Genomic DNA, 10,147 nt, shown 5'->3' with positions numbered 1-10,147 from the left:
CTCGTGCATCCAAACCCGAACCCAAACCTATGCCATTTGTGTCCACCATACCTACCTACTGCATGGTATTTTCTGCCATTCCAAGTAAATACTTCATGTGCTACCTTTAAACAATTCAAAACTTATTACTTCTTATTTGTGTCAATGTTTTATAGCTCATGAGGAAGTATGTGGTGTTTTATCTTTCAGTCTTGTTAGGCAGCCTCCACTAATGGACTAGTGGCTTCATCCACTTATCCTATAATTTTGCAATAAGAGGCGGCAACGGGGTTCCCAGCCCCAATTAATTAACTTTCATTAATAATTCTCTTCACATGTTTTGCCCCGATTCATCGGTAAGCAACTTAATTTTGCAATAGACACTCCTCCATGGTATGAGATTGTTGGAAGGCACCCGAGGATTCGGTTAGCCATGGCTTGTGTAAGCAAAGGTTGGGAGGAGTGTCAACCCTTAAATAAACTAAAATACATGTGTAAACAAAAGAGAAGAGGGATGATCTACCTTGCTTGGTAGAGATAACGTCCTTCATGGGAGCCGCTCTTTGGAGGTTTGTTTGGCAAGGGGGTTAGAGTACCCGCTACCGGTCGTTGACAACAACAAACACCTCTCAAACTTTACTTTTACTCTCTTTATATGATTTCAAAACTGAAAAAGCTCTAGCACATGATTTAATCTCTCGCTTCCCTCTGCGAAGGGCCTGTCTTTTACTTTATGTTGAGTCAGTAAACCTATTTCTCTCCATCTCAAGCAAGCATTTGAGTAGTTGTGATCAAACCATTATATTGTGATTTGCTACATCATGTCTTTTATTCTTCCTTGTTTAGTACAAGTTTTATCTAAATGAATATAGCTTTGCAAGTTATCAATGATTATGAAGAGACCATTATGATTGAGTATGCAAGATTACCATCAGTCGTTAATATGAGAGCACTCGCTCAATAGATGAATATAATTTGTTAAATGTTCTCTGACCAAGAACAAAGTTTGCCATCACCAATTATGATTCCTTATGCACCTTTACTTGTGACTACCTTATACTTGTTTCAAGATTGAGTTATATGAAGAAGTTGTTTACTATAATGTCTTGTGAGAATGAATATGATGCTTCTTGTCCGTATTTTATTTATCGACTCTTCACTCCATAAACATGTGGACCTGTTTACGAGTTCAGTTTCGCTTGGGGACAAGCGAAGTCTAAGCTTGGGGGGAGTTGATACGTCCAAATTGCATCACTATTTTATATCATAATTTGTTGTTATTCATCGATATATTTCATATTGGGACACAATACTTATGTTATTTCATCTATTTTGCATGTTTCATCATTATTGGAGGATCGAACGCCGGAGCCAGGATTCTGCTGGAAAAAGCACCGTCGGAACGCAATATTTCGGAAGATCAACTGTGGAAGGAAATTATACCAAAAATCCTATTTTTCAAGATGACGAAGGAAGCCAGAAGGAGGAGCCAGGAGGAGCCAGGGTGGGCCCACACCCTAGGGCGGCGCGGCCCGGGCCCCGGCCGCGCCGCCATGTGGTGTGAGGGGCCCACGACCCCTTTCGCCTCCTTTTCTTCGCCAAACCCTTCGTCCCGAAGACGTAAGCCACGAGAGGGTACCTCACGAAGAGTTACGGCCGCCTCGCGGGGCGGAGAACACCGGAGAGAAAAGAGCTCTCCGGCGGGCGGGAATCCGCCGGGGAAATTCCCTCCGGGAGGGGAAATCGACGCCATCGTCACCGTCATCGAGCTGGACATCATCTCCATCACCATCATCATCATCTCCACCATCATCACCGCCATCTCCTCCGCAGCACCTCGTCACCGCCGTAGCAATTTGGGTTTGATCTTGATTGTTTGATAGGGGAAACTCTCCCGGTATCGATCTATACTTGTTGTTGATGCTATTGAGTGAAACCATTGAACCAAGTTTATGTTCAGATTGTTATTCATCATCATATCACCTCTGATCATGTTCCATATGATGTCTCGTGAGTAGTTCGTTTAGTTCTTGAGGACATGGGTGAAGTCTAAATGTTAGTACTGAACTACGGGTGAGTAATATTCAATGGTGTGATATTTAAGTTGTGGTGTTATTCTTCTAGTGGTGTCATGTGAACGTCGACTACATGACACTTCACCATTTATGGGCCTAGGGGAGTGCATCTTGTATTCGTTTGCTAATTGCGGGGTTGCCGGAGTGACGAAACCTAAACCCCCGTTGGTATATCGATGCGGGAGGGATCGCAGGATCTCGCAGTTTAAGGCTGTGGTTAGATTTATTCTTAATTACTTTCTTGTAGTTGCGGATGCTTGCAAGGGGTATAATCACAAGTATGTATTTAGTCCTAGGAAGGGCGGTACATTAGCATAGGTTCACCCACACAACACTTATCATAACAATGAAGATTATTTAGCCGTATGTAGCGAAAGCACTAGACTAAAATCCCGTGTGTCCTCAAGAACGTTTGGTCATTATAAGTAAACAAACCGGCTTGTCCTTTGTGCTAAAAAGGATTGGGCCACTCGCTGCAATTATTTCTCTCGTACTTTACATACTCGTACTTTATTCAACTCGTTACATCAAAACCCCCGAATACTTGTCTGTGAGCATTTACAGTGAATCCTTCATCGAAACTGCTTGTCAACACCTTCTGCTCCTCGTTGGGATCGACATTCTTACTTATCGAAGATACTACGATACACCCCCTATACTTGTGGGTCATCAGGACTGGAACTTCAGAAGAAGATTCAAGATAAGAGGCTCTAAAGCGGTATATCCTGTGGTGAGGGGTTCCTCGTGAGATGGGTGGGGTGGGGTGGGGTGAGAAGACATGTCTCCCATTTTTTGGTGATGTTGTCTGGTTTGCAGGGTTTATGCTAGCCAGCGGAGGTGGATAAATTAGAGAGAGAGAGAGAGAGAGAGGGAGTGTGTGTGTGTGTGTGAGTCTGGATGCTCCTCGTCTTCTCTATATTTTTTTGAAACAGGGGTCTTCTCTATTTTTTGGTTGCTGGGGTTTTGCTTCCTTACCGCACCGTAACTTGTACTGAAGTGTGCAACCTTCACGCATGGGAACCACACGTAAGTGACCTGATCTAGTACTACCTAGGGAAAATACCAAACATGTCGTACCCAATACAACATATATAGAACGTTCTTTTATTGTAGGATTTGCACTACAAGATTCATATAGAATATGTTCCTATGAATCAAACAAGTAGTGTAGGAATAATCCTACATAATGCCTACACAATTCATATGAATCAAAGAAGCCTACGTGACAGATATACTACTTATTATATTAAAATTATGGCAATTGAGTTTAATCGTCCCAAGCTGAAAAATAGAACCATGTATAGCAGCAAATTAACACAAATCCTCAAGCCTACAAGATAGCCACCGTGAAAAAAGGCCTACTACTTGCGATACTGAAATTGTTGCAGTGTGCTATGTGCACCTTGTTTTGGTAGCCCTTTACACACAAAGAACACACCTTTTATTTCGCCAGGTTTGTGCACTAATAAAGTACTCCTACAGTACTAGAAATTAGATTGTTCTATTTTTGGATCTTAGCTGGAGCGGTGTTTGGCGGTTGCACGAAGCCGTGCTGGATGTTAAGCCTGTGGAGGCACGCCTGGTGGAAAGCGTGCGCCACCTTAGCCTCATCGGTGCGCCGCTGCAATGCTGCGTCCCTGGGATTTGCCGCCGCCGCATTCTTAGCCTGCACGAAAGCTTGCAGAGCATCCCGACATCTATAGAGTGCCGGTAACATCACGTTATATATGAGCTCCTTGGCGGTGTTGCTCCTGCAAAGGGCGTCGCCGTGATGCACTTCGACATAACGGCTCGGCTCCACGGTAGGCACCGCCTAAAGTGCGGTCGGATTAGGCGGCTGGCCACGGGAGCTCCCTGCCTCCGCATCGTTCGCGCCGGCCGGGAAGGGGATCTCACCTGCTGGCAAAGAAAACCATGCGGCATGCGCGGGCGGAGAAGCCGGCCAGGGCCGAGCGGGCGTCGCAAGCGGGGTTGCGTGGGAGCTCCCGCCTCGCAACCATCGGCCCGAACGGGAAGCGGGCCGGCAAGGGGCACCACGGCCGCCGCCGCCGCCATGGGCTGAACAACCGGCCGGTGCGGAGCGGGCGGGTTATGCCTTGGTGCGCGATGGACGAAGCGAAGGCGGCGCGATGCTCCGCTTCCTCGTCGATGGTAGGACTACGCGCGCGGCGACCGAGCCAAATCGGAAGGCCATAGCTATGTCGATTGGTCACTTAAGCTGGAGAGGTTACCATTTCGGAGGAGCGGAGTAAGAGGAAGTTGTTGCTTATAATAAAAATATCTCGGGTTCACTGCCACGTTGGGTCAAGGCAGGACAAAGTTGGTCAATTCCTAGGAAGTTGGAATCGTTTTGGCCCCAATTTAATTACCTTGCGGTTCCTCTCTCCCACCTCTTCACTATCCCTCCCGTTGCCTCCTTTCATGTTTCATCGTAGTGCATATTGTTTTTCTAGCACCTTCACAAAAATCATACATATTTGGCCGATTTTGTCATTGTGTGCACTAATAAAGTAAAAAAATCGATTATATGTGAATAGACGTTTAATACACTAGCTCGCAAAGATGTTTCTCAAGGAGATATGCACAATGCCCGCCAAAAAATGGGTCATGATAACAAAATTTCGTGTTAATTTTTGCATGACATGTACTCACTTGTGTATGAAGCCAAGCAAACTCATACTCTATACCAAAATAAATGTGAAAGAGTTCTTTTTAGTATCCTTCATACATGGGGTTCCAATTTTTACTTTCTATTTTTACTAGTTACAAGTACTCACGCATGAAAACTTTGCAAAATATGTGCATTTTGGGTTGAGTGGAGACATGGTACAATATATTCAAGTTGATAAACAAATTCAAGACATATTCAAACTATAAAAATCATGTATCTACCCCCTAACCCTAAACTCTGTCTTATGAAGTCAAGCATGCATGAAAAGAATTGGTTTTGGGTTTCAAACATGGAAATTTCAAAAATCTGCCAAAAAAGCTTCATTTTGGATTGACTAATAATTAAGAAGGATCCAAACTTACTTTTTCATTTTCATGTTTTAACCTTGTTTATATCTTGGTCAAACCAAGGATTTTACCAAGATTCAAATGGGCATAAAAATTCTTAGAAAAATCATGTATCTACCCCTAACCCTAAACTCTATCTTATGTAGTCAAGCATGAAAAGAGGTGGTTTTGGGTTTCAAACATGGAAATTTCAAAAACCTCCCAAAAGCTTCATTTCGAAGTGACTAAGAAAGATCCAGGCTTACCTTTTCCTTTTCATGTTTTAAACTTGTTTAAATCATGGTCAAACCTAGCTAGTATTTGACCAAGATTCAAAATGGGCATAAAATTAAAAAAAATAGAAAAATGAAAAACCAAAGCACATAGTTTTCTTATGTCATATATAGTAATAATTCAAGTTGATAAAACAAGGTCTAGACATATTCAAACTAGACAAATCATGTATATCTACCCCTAACCCTAAACTTTGTCTTATGAAGTAAAGCATGAAGAGAAGTGGTTTTGGGTTTCAAACATGGAAATTTCAAAAAACTCCCAAAAGCTTCATTTTAGAGTGACTAAGAAGGATCCATGCTTACCTTTGCATTTTCATATTTTATACTTGTTTAAATCATTGTCAAACCTAGGATTTGACCAAGATACAAATGGGCACAAAATTCAAAAAAACAGAAAAATGAAAAACAAAAGCACATAGTCTTCTTATGTCATATCGTAAGCATTCAAGTTGATAAATAAGGTATAGATATATCCAAACCAGAAAAATCATGTATCTACCCCGTGTCAATCTTATGAAGTCTAGCATGAAGAGAACTCGTTTTTGGTTTCAAACATGGAAATTTCAAGAACATCCCAAAAGCTTCATTTTAGAGTGACTAAGAAGGATACAGGTTTCCCTTTTCATTTTCATGTTTTAAACTTGTTTAAATCTTGGTCAAACCTAGGATTTGACCAAGATTCACATGGGCATAAAAATTCAGAAAAAAATCAAAAGAATGAAAAACCAAAGCACGTAGCATTCTTATGTCATATATATAGTAAGCATTCAAGTTGATAAACAAGGTCTAGACATATTCAAACTAGAAAAATCATGTATATATCTACCCCTAACCCTAAACTCTGTCTTATGAACTCAATCATGAAGAGAAGTGGTTTTGGGTTTCAAACATGGAAATTTCAAGAACGTCCCAAAAGCTTCAATTTAGAGTTACTAAGAAGGATCCAGGCTTACGTTTTCATTTTCATGTTTAAAACTTGTTTAATCTTGGTCAAACCTAGGATTTGACCAAGATTCAAATGGGCATAGAATTAAAAAAATAGAAAAATGAAAAACAAAAGCACATAGTCTTCTTATGTCATATAGTAAGCATTCAAGTTGATAAACAAGGTTTAGACATATTCAAACTAGACAAATCATGTCTCTACCCCCTAACACTAAACCCGGTCTTATGAAGTCTAGCATGAAGAGAAGTCGTTTTGGGTTTCAAACGTTTAAGCCAAAAGCCCCATTTCAAATATTTCAAACTTATTCAAATTTGGTTCAAATTTGAAAGACATACAAGTTATAGCACACATAGTGCATACATGCTGCACTAGATGCTAACCCTATAGTTTGAGGCCATTTGGATGAGGTCGAAATTTTTTTGGATTAGAAATGGGTTGTTGATACGTCTCAAACGTATCTATAATTTCTTATGTTCCATGCTTGTTTTATGACAATACCTACATGTTTTGTTCACACTTTATATCGTTTTGATGCGTTTTCCGGAACTAACCTATTGACGAGATGCCGAAGTGCCAGTTCTTGTTTTCTGCTGTTTTTGGTTTCAGAAATCCTAGTAAGGAAATATTCTCGGAATTGGACGAAATCAACGGCCGATATCTTATTTTTCCACGAAGCTTCCGAACACCGGAGAGAGACCGGAGGGGAGCCGGGGGGCCCACACGCCGGGCGGTGCGGCCAAGGGGTGGGGCGCGCCCACCTATTGTATGGCCCCACCAGGGCCCCTCCGAGGCTGCCCTTCCGCCTACTTAAGGACTCCGTCGCGAAAACCCTAAAAGAATAAGCCACGGTACGAGAAACCTTCCAGAGCCGCCGCCATCGCGAAGCCAAGATTCGGGGGACAGAAGTCTCTGTTCCGGCACGCCGCCGGGACGGGGAAGTGCCCCCGGAAGGCATCTCCATCGACACCACCGCCATCTTCATCACCGCTGCTGTCTCCCATGGTGAGGAGGGAGTAGTTCTCCCTCGAGGCTAAGGGCTGTACCGGCAGCTATGTGGTTCATCTCTCTCTCCCATGTGATCTTTATGTGATCATGAGCTTTGTGATCTAGTTGAATATCATCTATGTGCTACTCTAGTGATGTTATTAATGTAGTCTATTCCTCCTTCATGATGTAATGGTGACAGTGTGTGCATCATGTAGTACTTGGTATAAGCTATGATTGTGATCTCTTGTAGATTATGAAGTTAACTATTACTATGATAGTATTGATGCGAACTATTCCTCCTTTCATAGCCTGACGGTGACAGTGTGCATGCTATGTTAGTACTCGGTATAGTTGCAATGGTCTATTATGCACTCTAAGGTTACTTAAATATGAACACTGAATGTTGTGGCGCTTGTTAACTCCGGCTTGAGGGAGCTCTTGTAGCCCTACACAATGAATGGTGTTTGTCATCCAACAAGAGAGTGTAGAGAAAGTAGTATTTGTTTATTCAGTTATGTGATCAATGTTGAGAGTGTCCACTAGTGAAAGTATGATCCCTAGGCCTTGTTTCCGAATAAGTTACACCACATAGAATTGCCTCCCACGCCAGCAAGCTATTTTCTGGCACCGTTTCCAACAAGTTCTGCTACATGTTTATTTACTGCATCTTTACTTCCTGCAATATTACCACCATCTATATCACTTGCATTTTACTATTTCTTCGCTGAACTAGTGCACCTATACATCTGACAAGTGTATTAGGTGTGTTGGGGACACAAGAGACTTCTTGTATTGTGATTGCAGGGTTGCTTGAGAGGGATATCTTTGACTTCTTCCTCCCTGAGTTCGATAAACCTTGGGTGATCCACTTAAGGGAAAACTTGCTGCTGTTCTACAAACCTCTGCTCTTGGAGGCCCAACACTGTCTACAGGAATAGAAGCGTGCGTAGACATCAAGCACTTTTCTGGCGCCGTTGCCGGGGAGGTAAGGTAAAAGGTATTCACACCCTCCGACTACTAAGCTATTTCCTAGCACTGTTGCCGGTATGTGAGTGCTCGAAGATATTTCCTTTAGATCCTGCAATTCCATCTTTTTGTTTCTTGTTTTCATTTTCACTAGTTAGGCATAATGGAAAACAACAAAAAAAATTGGTGAGCTTTTTAATCTTTTTCCCGAGTTAGAATGGTTTGATGCGAAAATTAAAAAAACCTATGGAACCTTATTTGCATGCTAGTAGCAATGTTATTAGTATGGATGCAATTACTGCTAATGCTATGGAGAAGTCTAAGCTTGGGGAAGCTAGTTTTTGTGATATTTTTAGCTTCCCATCTTTAGGGGAGAAAATTTGCTACGATAATACTTTATCTCCCATATGCGATAACTCTAATGATGCTTGTGACATTTTAAATCCACCTACTGAAAGTATTCCTTTCAAGATACCCATGAAAATTATTGAACGAGTTATAGATAACCGCTATGAAGGGGATGGAACTGTCCATCCTGGAGATCATTTACTCTCTTTGCATGAATTATGCGGGTTATTCAAGTGTGCAGGTATCTCTATGGATGAAGTGAAGAAGAAATTATTCTCTACGTCGGTCTGGTAAAGCGGCGCATTGGTATAAACTGCTGAAGGATGGGCATTCTCTTGATTGTAAGGATATTGTGCCTCTATTTTATTCTAAATTCTATACTCCAAGTGAAATTCACAAAGACCGAAACCGCATATATAATTTCTGGCCTCATGATGGAGAGAGTATTTCCCAAGCATGGGAGAGATTGAAGTCTTTAATCCTCAAATGCCCCAATCATGAGCTTCCTGGTAATATCATCATTGATAATTTCTATGCAAGACTTTCTTTTCAAGATAAAACCTTGCTGGATACTGCTTGTTCTGGATCATTCACGCGCAATAAAGAAGAGTTTAAATGGGACCTTCTTAATCGGATTCAGGAGAACGCTGAAGATTGGGAGAACAACTAAGGTAAAGAGTCGGGTATAAATTATGATTATGAATGCATTGAAACTTTTATGGATACTGATAAAATTCGAAATATGAGTGCTACTTATGGTCTTGACTCTCAAGTTGTTGCAAATCTTTATAAAGCTTTTGACACTCATTTTGAATTGCCTAGGAAGAATTTTGATAAGTATCATGAACCTTTCAAAGACACTTGCATGGAAAATGAAATTGTTGTTAATGATTGCAATAAACATGCTCAAACTTCTGAGAATGCTATTTCCTATAAGCATGTTAATTTTTGTGGAATACATAGACCTTGTGGAATTAATCAAATCGAAGATGAATATTGTATCCATCACAGAAATGAAAAAACTAGAAAGTGGTCTAGGGCTCTAGATGATCTTGGTAAAAAAGTTTGTGCCCTCTATCCTTTTATTTGTGAACTTTGCCATAGAACGGGACATTTTAATTTTCAATGCTCCTCCAATGATAATTCAAACCCCATGAGTGCTGCAAATTTGTATTGTGATGATGAAATTACTCCTAATCAGCATGATGAACTTACTTTATTTTTGTGGTGTGAAGAGTTATCAAGAAAAATCTCTTTGTTACATATGAGTGATCTTGATATTGATGATGTCCTGCATGTGTGTTTTTCTTATTGCATTGATAATTGCCATACAAATACTTACATACAAAATATATTAGAAGACGACACTTTGCCAAAATACGATAGGTCCTCTGTGTGTTTTGAACTCATTAATGAAAAGGAGGAATCCTCCCAAGTTTCTTCTATTGTTTCTGGAAATAAAACAGGTTATGTGGAGAAGCCTCTCATCAAGCCTCTCCCTCCTAAAGAAAGGAACGAGGAGAATGAGAAGAAGAAGAAGAAGAAGAAGGGAA

General features: G+C 41.1%; 1 pseudogene; it reads right to left on the bottom strand.

The window, feature by feature from the left end:
• Positions 1-9,000: 9,000 nt before the first annotated feature.
• Positions 9,001-9,098, bottom strand: LOC124704817 (annotated as a pseudogene).
• Positions 9,099-10,147: the final 1,049 nt, after the last annotated feature.

This window comes from Lolium rigidum, chromosome 3, assembly GCF_022539505.1.
Source record: "Lolium rigidum isolate FL_2022 chromosome 3, APGP_CSIRO_Lrig_0.1, whole genome shotgun sequence".
Taxonomy (NCBI): domain Eukaryota; kingdom Viridiplantae; phylum Streptophyta; class Magnoliopsida; order Poales; family Poaceae; genus Lolium; species Lolium rigidum.
This window is presented reverse-complemented; position numbering and strand designations above follow the sequence as displayed.